At 38.4% G+C, this 12,026-nt stretch overlaps 1 long non-coding RNA gene across 2 annotated transcripts; it reads left to right on the top strand.

Moving 5' to 3' along the window:
- The first annotated feature begins 8,727 nt into the window (after positions 1–8,727).
- Positions 8,728–11,214, top strand: LOC140631802 (uncharacterized). 2 transcript variants are annotated; one of them, XR_012029316.1, is made up of 3 exons: positions 8,728–8,940; positions 9,589–9,709; positions 10,915–11,214. It is a non-coding gene; the product is annotated as an uncharacterized lncRNA (long non-coding RNA). The 2 variants fall into 2 exon arrangements; XR_012029315.1 differs by lacking the exon at positions 8,728–8,940 and having other exon boundaries at positions 8,964–9,709.
- Positions 11,215–12,026: the final 812 nt, after the last annotated feature.

The raw sequence follows: 12,026 nt of genomic DNA, 5'->3' as shown, positions 1-12,026 counted from the left end.
CCTCCTCAGGCTCCCTTCCAGCTGTTTTCCAACCATCACAAAGGGAAATTCTATCCTACAATCCAACACCGAGATTAGTTCCACAGGGCCATACCATGTGCACACGTCGGTGTCTGGTTTCTTTTGTTCAATCTTATGTTTGTGATCCACCTATATCATGCATAGAGTTGTAGTTTATCTCATTGTTTTCTGGCTTTTCATTGTGTTAATATTGCCCAATTTATTTTTCTATGCTACTGTCAATGAACATTTGGGTTATTTCTAGTATTTTGGTTTTAGGAATCATGCCATTGGCATAGGTGTTTATTTCTAACTACACATACACATTTCCATTGGTAACAATACAATTAATGGGCATTAATTGATATTGAACTTTAGTAGATTCTTCTAGATAGTTTAACAAAGTGGTTGTACCAACAGTATACATGTTTTTGGTGTTGTAAACTGTTTACTTTTTGGACGTAGAAAGGACATAGATATGAATCATCATGGTGAAAGTACAGCAGTAGTGACATTATCCAAAATGATTTTCTTAAGAATGTTCACTATCTTGTAGTATTAGTACAGGTGAGGTCCAGATAGGAGGTACATTCAAGATAAGGATATCTGAGGGTGAGACACAGTAGTATCAGTCACCCTGACTCATGGGTACCTCTGCTCTTACCAGAAACTGGACACCTGGCACCTGAGTCTTTCTAATTACAGTAAAGCATGAACCCACTGGCATCCTGAATTTAACCACTAATACACATGTCAATTCAATGCTATACTGCTCTTTCCTTGGTGAACTTTGCCATTAAACCTCACCTTCCATTCTCTGACCCATTGTTGGGCCCTTAAATAAGAAATGAGGAATCCAATTAAGTTGTAGAAAAGAAGGGAGATCCTTGCCAGCTGTGATGGAAGCATCAGGTATGGCTCATTGAAAGTAGTATAGGTCAGAAGAGGTGTCCATGAAGCTGTACAATCTTAAGCAACTTCTATCATACAAACTTTTTGTGCTCAAGGCCCCACATTCAGGAGAGCCCTGCACTTGCTGTAATGCCCTGTTATCACTGTCTTGAAATTCTAAACCATTTTATCTTTGAATTTGTGTTTTGTAAACATACAAATTCAAGTCTGATGGGACAATGGAGCATGTGCTTGAGTAGAACAGATATGCACAATATGGAATTTATCATTCTCTGTTTTCCTGTTTCATACAGTGTTCATTCACGATACCCATGTGCGCAGAATTCCAATGGACTCACAGTGTGTGAGAGTTCCGTGAAACTCAAAACAGTGCCAGGTCCACGTGTTACATCTACACTGAGTAGATGGAGGTACCGATAACTCTGAGAGACCAGGTCTTCAGTTCAAACAAGAACTTGCTTCATACACAGAAAGAAGGTGGTAGGGCAGCCCCGGTGGCTCAGCAGTTTAGCGCAGCCTTCAGCCCAGGGCCTGATCCTGGAGATACCGGATCAAGTCCCACGTCAGGCTCCCTGCATGGAGCCTGCTTCTCCCTCTGCCTGTGTTTCTGCCTCTCTCTCTCTCTCTCTCTCTCTCTCTCTCTGTCTCTGTCTCTCATGAATAAATAAATAAAATCCTTTAAAAAATAAAAAAAGAAAGAAAGAAGGTGGTAGTGTTCTAAGAAATATGAATGATCAAGGAACCCCCTCATATCCTTTCTTACTCATGTTACTTCCCTGTGTTAGCCAACCAATTATACTGAAAATGAGGACATTAGAAAGGGAAAGGCAGAGCAACCCCAAGTTCCTTATCTTTGCAGTTATTCCTTAGTCATCAGTAGGCCAATGGCAGAGGGTGTTGGTAGAATGTACAGGTATCAAGAAGTGAATAGAACAGTTGAGTTAGTTTGGTTTTAGGGCCACTGCCCATGCACACATAACTATTACAAAATAACAATTGTATAATTCTGATGATTCCACATACAAGTAAATGTTCTTCTAGTACATTTAAAACTGATACTGCAGAATATAAAGATGAACAGTAAGATTTATGTTAATCATTTAAATTTTTAATTTTTCTTTACTTAGAAAAACACTTAATGGTGTGATACGCAGAATTTTAAGATGACTCCCGGTGACCTATGCCCTTGTATAACCCCTCCTGCTACATGTAGGTGGAACCTATAATCTGTTTCTAATAGAATATGGTGGGGGTGGAAAGGTTTGGCAGATGTAATCAAAGCCCCTACGGAGTTAACTTTAAGTTAATAAAAAGGGAGATTATCCTAGGTGAGCCATACCTATTCAGGTGAACCATTTAAAGGTGAGTTTGGAAGTGAGAATTCCGTCTCCTGCATGGCCTCTCGTGCCATGAATTATATAGCTGAAGAGAAATGTGTTCTGCCAACAGTGTGAGCTTGAAAGAGATCTCCAAACATCAGATGGGGCCCCAGCCCCACCCAACACTGAGATTGAAGCCTATGAAACCCTGGACAGAGGACCCAGCTTAACATTTCTGAAGTCCTAATCCACAATTACTATGGGATAATACACAGGTGTTGTTTTAAGTTGCTAAGTTTATGGTAATTAGCCATCCAGCAACAGAAAATTTATACAAAATGCCAATACAAAACACCATGATAAATCCAGAGTGACCCTGGAAGAAAGGAAAAAGCTCTATACTTTACACACTTTTTCCCTGTATTTTGAACAATGAGTCTTGCATTTTTATTTTTCACTGAGCCCCCCAAATTCTGTAGCTGGCTCTGGCTGTTACTCTAAGCTGGAAGAAGGCAATCTGATTGCCTGTAGGCTTTCCACTGTATTACCTAAGTGCACATAGTATTTGGCACAACCTTTTTGGCCATGGTTGATGTGTATCATACTTGAGAATACTGTGTTGAAGGCTATACATTTCTTCTGTAGAATACAAACATTATCTTTTAAAATTTAATTTTACAGTCTGAACTAAAATGCCTACATTTCACACTAATGACAAATTTGGTCTCTAAAACTTTCGTACAGAATTACTCAGAGCAATTCTCTGGAGGTAGAATCGATGTAATTCTGCATATAATATTTTCAGTGCATAACATAAAATTATTGAACAATACCTAACCATTTATGAACTGTTCCTATTTATTCTTGTCAGTTACAATGATTTCTATGGACTTGTTTTTTAAGACCAACTCTTTCCACAATGCTTTGTTAGCACCAGTTGCAGACTTTTAGAGTATCATGTCCTCAAAATGGTTTGTCTTGCAGAAGTTTTGGGATATGTATATGTAACCAGTGTGACCCACTTCCCTAGTTTGGGGTACAAATTCTTCTTCTACATTCCAATACATTGGTGCCAGCTCCACACATTCATGTTAGCAGGAAATCCAGCATCTGACTTTTAAAACCATCACTCCAAATGTCCAAGTTCTGAGAAGCTTACTTGGTCTTGCTTAAGTGGCCTTTCCTGCTTATAGATGCCAGGCCATATGACTTGCCAAGTTGGCCTTGATGTTCGGCTTCTGTGGCTCCCATTTGTGTGGCAGTGTTGTATCTGAAGTCCATCCCTCCCTGGTCCTGATTCCAGCACAGTTCATGAGGGTACAGGTTATTCTGGTTCTTACTCATAAGTTCACATTCACAAGGTGGCTGAATCTGGAGTTGTCTTAAATCCCTTAAATCCCTTGTGATGATCTAAGAGCAAGGATCACAAAGACAGGCTCTTATTTTTCCCATTGACTTTGGGGTCTTTAGGATCCTTTCTTGTGAGAGAACGTGGACAGATACTATCCTAAAAACATCAGAATGCTTAATCATTTCAGGCATCTAAAAAGGAGGAATCATGGGCTTGATCCTGTTCTTCTCTGAAGCCTATTTGAGCCATGGCAAATTTATTGACCTTCTCAATCTCCATCAAATCACAAGAAGGTTCTGATCCTTAAGGCCAATGTTTTAAAAGACCAATTATTGTATATTTTACTTACATTTACAAAACTAAGTGGGATCTTCATAATCTCAGGACAAGAGTCCAAGAACTTCCCTAATGAGTTCTCTGTGTCCCGTTATGGAAAAGTAGTTGGCAGTGCTGGATAACTAAACCTAACTTTACCTGTGCTGGGCATCTTCTCCTGTTGAGTGTTGAGACTATCTTATTCAGTCTTGTTTTTCTTCCTCATCCCTCACCAGGAACCTACCCTCATGCCTTTCATAAAGTACATGCTGAATGGATGTTGTGGAATTGAATAGAAACAATAATCAAAGCCAGCAACTATTCATAGTTTAAAAAGTCAGGTGGTCTATACTTTGCTTTGCTGCTTAGCCAGGAGCTACTCTGCCACCCAAAGAATTTGGGGGCTAGGGCAGTGGGAATGGTGATCCATGAAACTCACTTACTTGGCAACCTGCTGTCCTAAGGAATAAACCAAGACCAAAACTCTTTGATTCCGCCAACTAATTCTTCAAGCTCATAATCTCTAGGTCCACTTGGGTTAAGAATAGAGATGAGCACAGACCAGGAAAATACCTCTACCCATTCTTGATGTCACCTCTGTTCTCCGAGTTCATTCTAGAGATCAGTTACGCAAGCCGACTCCCCAGAAGCCTGCGCGCACTTTTGCAGCGGATGTTTTCCTGGCCGACAGCTCTTTCAACATATGGTACCTCCTAAGAAGCACCAGAAGATTGAAATATTCTGATCTCCATGCTTCGACTGCATTTCTCGAAATAGCTTGGTTATAAAACTCACAACAAATAAAACTTCCTTTAACACTCCCAGGGTGTTAGGAAGAGCTAGACTGTGGTGTGTATTTAGACCACTTTGTACCTGGATTTAAATTTTTAACATTCCCTTTATAGGCAACCAGTTTCATTGTGTGCATTTTAAAGAACAGGAGTGTAAATGAATATGTTTGATCTCAAATCTGCAGACCTGTTCACTTGTTTTTATCATGTAATATTTTAAACATTCAGAAGAATAAAAAAAAAAAATACAAGGAAGTCCTGGGTATACATCTCCCAGATTTAAACCAGGGCTGGTCTTGTGCTATGCTCTGGTCTCTCCCTCTCTGACAGACCCACTCTTCCTCTCCCTGTCCTACTCCCTCCTTCAAGAACAGAACATGCAGATACAACAGAAAACCCCTTTGTTTCATCTCCCCATTTCTTTCCCTCTCTTCCAGGGATAACCATTACTCTGGGGTTATTGTATTCCCTTCCCATTCGCATTGGGGGACATGTAAGCTGCTTCTGGATTTTTCTTATTACCAGAAATGCTGCAATTAATACTCTTCTTGTCCCTCTTTGCACATGTGCTTAAATTTCCTTAAGATTTTACACCTAGAGTTGGATTTGCCAGGTTCGACTATAATAACACATCTTCAGCGCTGCCAAATCTCTCTTCTGAGTAGTTGAACCAATTTACTGTGCTACCAGCAGCATGAGAATTCTTGTTTCTTCATATTCTACCACAAAAGTTGGTAAATACTAGACATTTTATTTTTTGCTGCTAAATTTACCTACTGTAGCATCACAATAAGTACAGATACCTAGAAAGGCCAGTCCACTCCCTTCTTCTTCATTGATATTGTCTAAGCCAGCAATTCTCAAACTTTTTTTGTCCCAGGAACCCATCACACTCTTAGAAATTATTGAGTACTCCAAAGAACTTCTGTTTTTGTGGATTTTTTCCATCTATATTTACGTGAGAAGTTTTGAAATGGTTAGTTATGAATTCATTTAGAAGTGACATTAGTAAACCTTATTACATGTGAACACGAATAACATTTTTTTAATAAAAAATAAATAACCTTCCAAAACAAAAAGATGAGAAGAATGGCAATATTTTATACTTTTGCAATCTTTTTAATGTCTGGCTTAATAGAAGACAGATTCTCATATCTGCTTCTGCATTCACCCTATTGTGATATTTATTACCTGCCACATAGCCTCTGGAAAACTCAATGGCACACTAGTGAGAAAATGAGAATGAAAAAGGAAAATAGTTTCAGCATTTTTATGAAAATAGTTTTGACCTCATGGACCACCTCCAGTACCCAAAGATTCACACTTTGAAAATGCTCTTCTAGGCTATCCTTGGTCCTCTTACTTAAGAAATTTAGGACCAGCTTATGGAGTTCCAGAAAATAGGCAGAAAATGTTATTTATATTGCATGGAATTTACAGATTAATTTGCTAGAATTGACATATTTATGATATTGGGTACCCATAGACACTTGGATCATCTATAACTTTAAGACCTTTCCAATGTCCTTCAATAGTGATTTAACATTTTTGTCTTATATTTGTACATTGTTTTAATTAATTAATTACACATTGTGTTTAATTCACCATTTTTAATGGACCCTTTTAAACACATATTTTTGGGCACCTGGGTGGCTGAGTTGGTTAAGCTTCTGATTTCTGATTTTGGCCCAGATCATGATCTCATGGTTGTGGGATCAGCTCTGTGTTGGGCCCCATGCTCAGTGGGGAGTCTACTTGAGATCCTCTCTCTGCCTCCACCTCCTGCTCATGCTCTCTCTCAAATAAATAAATAAATCTTTAAAAAAACACATATTTTCAAGTTGGCTAGTTGCTGGTGTATAATTGGAATGGTATTGATTGTTGTGCATTAATGTTCATTCCAGCAATCTTCCTAAACTACTACTCTTCTCCTCCTCCCCTCCCCCTCCCCCCTCCTCCTCCCTTTTCTTCTTCTTCTTCTTCTTCTTCTTCTTCTTCTTCTTCTTCTTCTTCTTCTTCTTCTTCTTCTGTGCCCTATGGGGCTTCAGGTTTTCTTGTTTCTTTTATGCAGACAATCACACTGATCTAGTAATAACAGCAATTTTGAAGCTCTTATCCCTCTTGGAGGGTGCAAGGAAAGATAGTAAATTGTGTTGGCAAGGACATCTTCTTGTCCAACATATGTCAAGAGCTGAGCTGAACTACAGGGCAGTTAAAACAGGACAAAATTAGAGTAACACTATAGTCACACCTATAGTATAAGTGAAAATCTAAACAGGAAAAGAGGCTGGCTCCTCCAGTGTTTAATTTCTCCCCATAAAATGGCACTAGGTTTTGCTCAGATGTATCAGCACAGACAGGGAAGCATTCCATCTCCTTGGAAGCCTCTCCCCTACAAAAGGCTCCTGCCACCTATGGACCTAGGATGGTCAGGGGGAGGGAGACAGGAGGGGCTTGGATAGTCCTGAATGCTGAGTCGGAGTGGAGAGAAGTATCTGAAGTCACCACCCCTACACAAGGGTGGTCTTGGCTGAGGCACCTGAGAAGGCCTGCACAGAGGGCCGCCCAGTAAGGTAGCCTCTCAATGGAGGCAGTAAGGATAGAAATGGAGATGTGCATTAAAGTACTGAGGCAGAGTCTAGAGCTGAGTGCTTGACAGCAGGTCCTCCTTGTTGACTGTTCACCAAGTCTGCTGTGACAGCCTTCTCCCATGAATCCTGCCACATGAAGCCCTGGTGATTACTACTGGTAGAGCCTGAAAAGTCATACCTATTCTGGCCTAGAGCTGGATTCCCCAATGTTAAATGAAGCAGTGTAATGGGCAGCCTTCTCTTATTCCTGACTTTAGAAAGAATGTTCCAGTGTTTAGGTGCTTGATAGGTACATTTTGGAAAGAGGTTCCCTTTAATACTTAAATTATGGGATTTAATACTTTAATACTTTATTTAATACCTTATTATGGGATTTTGTCTTGAATTTTATCAAACACTTTTCTGTGTCTATAAGCTAACCATATATGCTTTCTATTCTCTAATCTAGTGGTGAATTAAAGAAGAGAGTTTTCCAAGGTTGAATCACCCTTGCTTTCCTTTCTTGGTCTTGATGCATTCTATTGCATATATATTATTGTATTTCACTTGCTGATAGTTTATTTATAAATTTCCCTTTCTTGTACTGTCTTTATTTTTCATATCAAGATTATAACAGCCTTGAAAAATAAATCATGTAACCTCTCATTTCTGTTCTCTGGATTGGTTTGGATGAAGTAAGAGTGGTCTGAACTTTAAGGGTTGGTATAGCTTGCATGCAAAATTTTTTAGGACTGCTGTTCCTTGTGGGAGAATTTGTTGCTTAGATTGTGTTGGGGACCTAGTTTTATGTGATTAAAAATGCCAAATGGATTGTTGTTTCCTAAAGGTTTAAAAATGTAGTGTACTACTGCTATAAAATGTGCAAAAACTGACTAAAGCTTGTCATACAAGTTTGAAAAGTAACAAAGATGTTGAGTTTTCCCTGACTCCAATAAGACTTATTTTTGTGTTCATCCTACTGCCTTCCCAGTTGCATACAACATGTTTGCCCACATACTTTTCCTTCTTTCTCAGTTCCTTGACATCACATTCTTTCGGTTTTTCCCTCCCTTTCTAGACTCTCAGAACCAATCTTTTCTTTTCTTTTACTCTGCATCTGCATACTGGACTCCCCAGCCCTCACCCTGCCCTTCCTTTTCATCCCACCTTAACTTCTGGTCTACATTATGTCATTTTTCTAATTATTTCTGAAACCACCTAGATGGTGATTTCAAACACCCTGTTTGAATCTCCTGCACAAATCTCACTTCTGAGTTCCAGTCTCAGAAGAGTCTTCTATACCTAATAGGTACAAAACTTGACTTTTGATTCTCACTTCCCGAAACAGTCTCCATATTAGTTTTTTGTGTTGTACTTTCATACTGACTCTACCTTTCCCCACCCCACTCTGCCACCTTTATGGAGTGCAGCCATGGGCAAGCTGTGGATTCTGGCTTCTGTTTTAGGTTTGTTGGCAGAGTTGCCAGCAGGAGATTGGATAGCTCCCTGAGTCCCTTCCTGCCTGCCTTTGGCAGGGTTGGTAGAGGCTGCATTCCAGTATAGGAAGAAGGTCACAGTTTCCATGGGACACTCTTCTATAGCTGTAGCTATGACTACTATGTTCTCTCTGAGTTCCAGGAACTGGTCACTCACTCTCCTTGTTCTTTCCAGGCCCGGGGATGGTACAAGCTCCTTGCATTATTAGTCCTGAGGTCCTTCACCATCCCTTGTCAGGCTCCCTTAACTCTGTTACATTTTCATCAATAATTCTCCCATTAAACATTTCTCGATTACCTTATTGGAGGGGACAACTTATTTCCTGCCAAGATTCCAACTGATGTGACTTCCTAGCCACAGGACATTGCCACCACCTCTCTGGCACCCTCTGGTTACCTTCCACATCCAACCCGTTATCCAACCATGTTGTTGCTACTTTCTACTTACACCTTAAAATTAGACATATCTCTTCTTGCCATGGCTAACTGGTAGCTTCTTTGCTGGTCTTTCCATTTTTACTCTTGCCTCTCTTTCAATCTACTCACTGTGGGGCAGACAAAACCCCTTCTTAAAACTAAAAGTCAGATCATATTTCTTCACTGCTTACAATTCATTAATGGTGTTCTTAGAATTTGTGTAAAATCCAAATTCCTCATCACAGGCCTACCAGGCATTGTATGATTGGTTCCCTATTGACCTACCCAAAGTCATCTCATACCTACCCCTCCAACTTGCCCTTTGATGCCCCAGGCACACTGTCCTCCCTTTTGTTCCTTAAACACGGTGAACTCATTCATACCTCAGGACCTTTGTTTATACTTTTCCCTTTATAGGAAATTCTTGATTCCCTGCATAGAACACTTATTACTCTGCTCTTCACATGTGCCTTCTGATGCTTCAGGTTTTGGTTTAAATGTCACGTCCTCAGAGAGGCCCCATGACAACCTAATCAAGGTATATTGCCTGATCTCACCTTGCCCATGCCTCATTTTGTCCTATCATTATACCTTGTTGACTCCTTTAGAGTTTATAATAAGATATAATTATGTAGATTGGTACATTTTTTCTTTTTGGTTTTCTTTATTTTCTATTTATTTCTATGTATTTTCTGTCTTTTCACTAGACTGTAAATTTTTTGATGACAGAGGCTTATGACTATTTTGTTTACCACTATATATACCCAGCTTTAAAAACAACTCCTTATATTCTGGCACACGATTGTGTTCAATAAATATTTGTTCAATGCATAGATACTTGAATATTCATGAAGTGGGGTGTTTTCTGAAGAGGTTCACAAGAAATGGCATTGGAAACTGAGGAGATGAATTTTCTTATCAAAGAGAAGGAAAGAGAGAGACATCATATACATCTCTTCTCCTCCTTGCCCCAGGGAATGATAAGCATTTGGATGTTCTTAGCCTATTGAGGATCCAGAAAAACCACTTAGCTGCGGAGAATAATTCAGTTACACAATGGAGATTAAAGTTTCAGCATTGGGGAGTAATTACAAGGATATTTTCCATTATATATGCTCTAGAAAAAAAAAAGAAATAAAGGAATACATGAAACCCAATGGAAAAGCATTTCAAATGGCAACCAAACTATTACCTCTGTTGCAATTACAGGAAAATTGTTTGAAAGTCTCAGATGTTTGGTCTAAGTCCTTAAGACTACTCACTTAATAATGTGGTTGGAAACTTGAGAATCAAAAGAACCCTGGATTGAGCAGAAATATTTTAAACCATTGTGTTAATACTAGAACCATGAAATGAAGCGATGACGTCTGGCTAATTATCCAAACAGAGTACCAATGTTTCCTCCTCTGAGATGTATTTGTTATTTGTACAACTCACCTACCATTGAGTATTGTTAATCTTCCATTGCAACTATTTTTTTACATACCTGTGGTTTATTCTTAACTTTATGTAATAAATATTGTGGCTAAAGATGTGTTTTAAGCTTCTTTGCACTGTCTAAATAATCTAGAGGGCTGTAGTGAACATCTATTAGTCTTGCTACTCAGAATCTGTTCACTTTTCTTTGGATACAATATTTACTTTCCTCTAGAGAAACCCTTCTACCTCTGCTCTTGACCAATGTGATATGATGAGCTTAACCCCACTGCTAGTTTAAAACAACAAGCATATTTCCTCTTCCAGGCAGCAGTAATTGGTTGAACACATGATTCCGCATCAGGAAATGTTTTAAAACTGTTCTGGAAGAAACGCTCTCTTTTTCCCACTGGGTCTAAATGAAGTATGTTGGAAGCCATCTTGGAAGCAGTCGTTAGAGAGAGACTGACTGGACGTGAAGCCAACACTAGGAAATGGAAACAAGGAAACTCAGTCCTGGTCAAGTTTGACTCCTGTGTCATACATCTGAAAAGAGTTAATTTTGTACTCTTAACATTACATAAGCAAGTAAATTAGCTTTTAAAAAATAAAGACCTTTGGATTGTTTATTCTGTCCATTGCAACCAAAATAATTCTTATATATAATAGGCACTTCATTATTGTTTTTGATTAATTTTAACCAGTTCTGTCTTCATTTCCAGGTCTCTTACAAAAATCTAAAAAGTTTCTCTTGATTTGATTAAAATGGAAAAATAAACCTTTGCCACAATAAATGTGCCTTAATTCTTCTGGGACAATCTTCTTATTTGAAATACACAAAATTATTTATTAATATATTGCTTTGTCCTTTATGTTTTCATGATGTCTGAAAAATTTTCCCTCTGATATTTCTGGGGGGGGGGAAGTAAACCTCTAAATTTTATACTTGTTTAAAATTGGAACATATTTCTTTATTCAGAAGAATGTTCTACTTTGAAAAATTAAAAACGTGTTTCTTTGTTTTTTTGTCACCAACTGTTCCTCATCAAATAGGTCAATTGACTTTGATACTGTAACTTATGAAGGAGTGTAAAGCTAGTTAAGAACTGGAGTTGACTTCTCAGAATTTAGAATTTATGAATACTTTTGTTTTGAGTCTAGCGATTCAGATGTGTCAATGGAAAAAGAAAATCATATGTAATCTCATTCCCAGAGATAATCACTGATATTTTGACACATCTTTTTATACAATTTCTATATGTAGAGATTTTTCATTAAATAATGAAAAAGGAATAGTCCTATTTATACTCTCTATATGCTTTGTAAACTTAATAATAACAATAAATGATGTGACAGTCTTTCCATGTCAATATACATATTCTATTGTGTGGATATACCATATCTTTTTAAAACATCTCCTTTGTAAAAAAAAAAAATTG

This window comes from Canis lupus, chromosome 4, assembly GCF_048164855.1.
Source record: "Canis lupus baileyi chromosome 4, mCanLup2.hap1, whole genome shotgun sequence".
Lineage (NCBI taxonomy): Eukaryota > Metazoa > Chordata > Mammalia > Carnivora > Canidae > Canis > Canis lupus.
The sequence above is the reverse complement of the archived record's forward strand: the minus strand, read 5'-3'. Positions and strand labels throughout refer to the sequence as shown.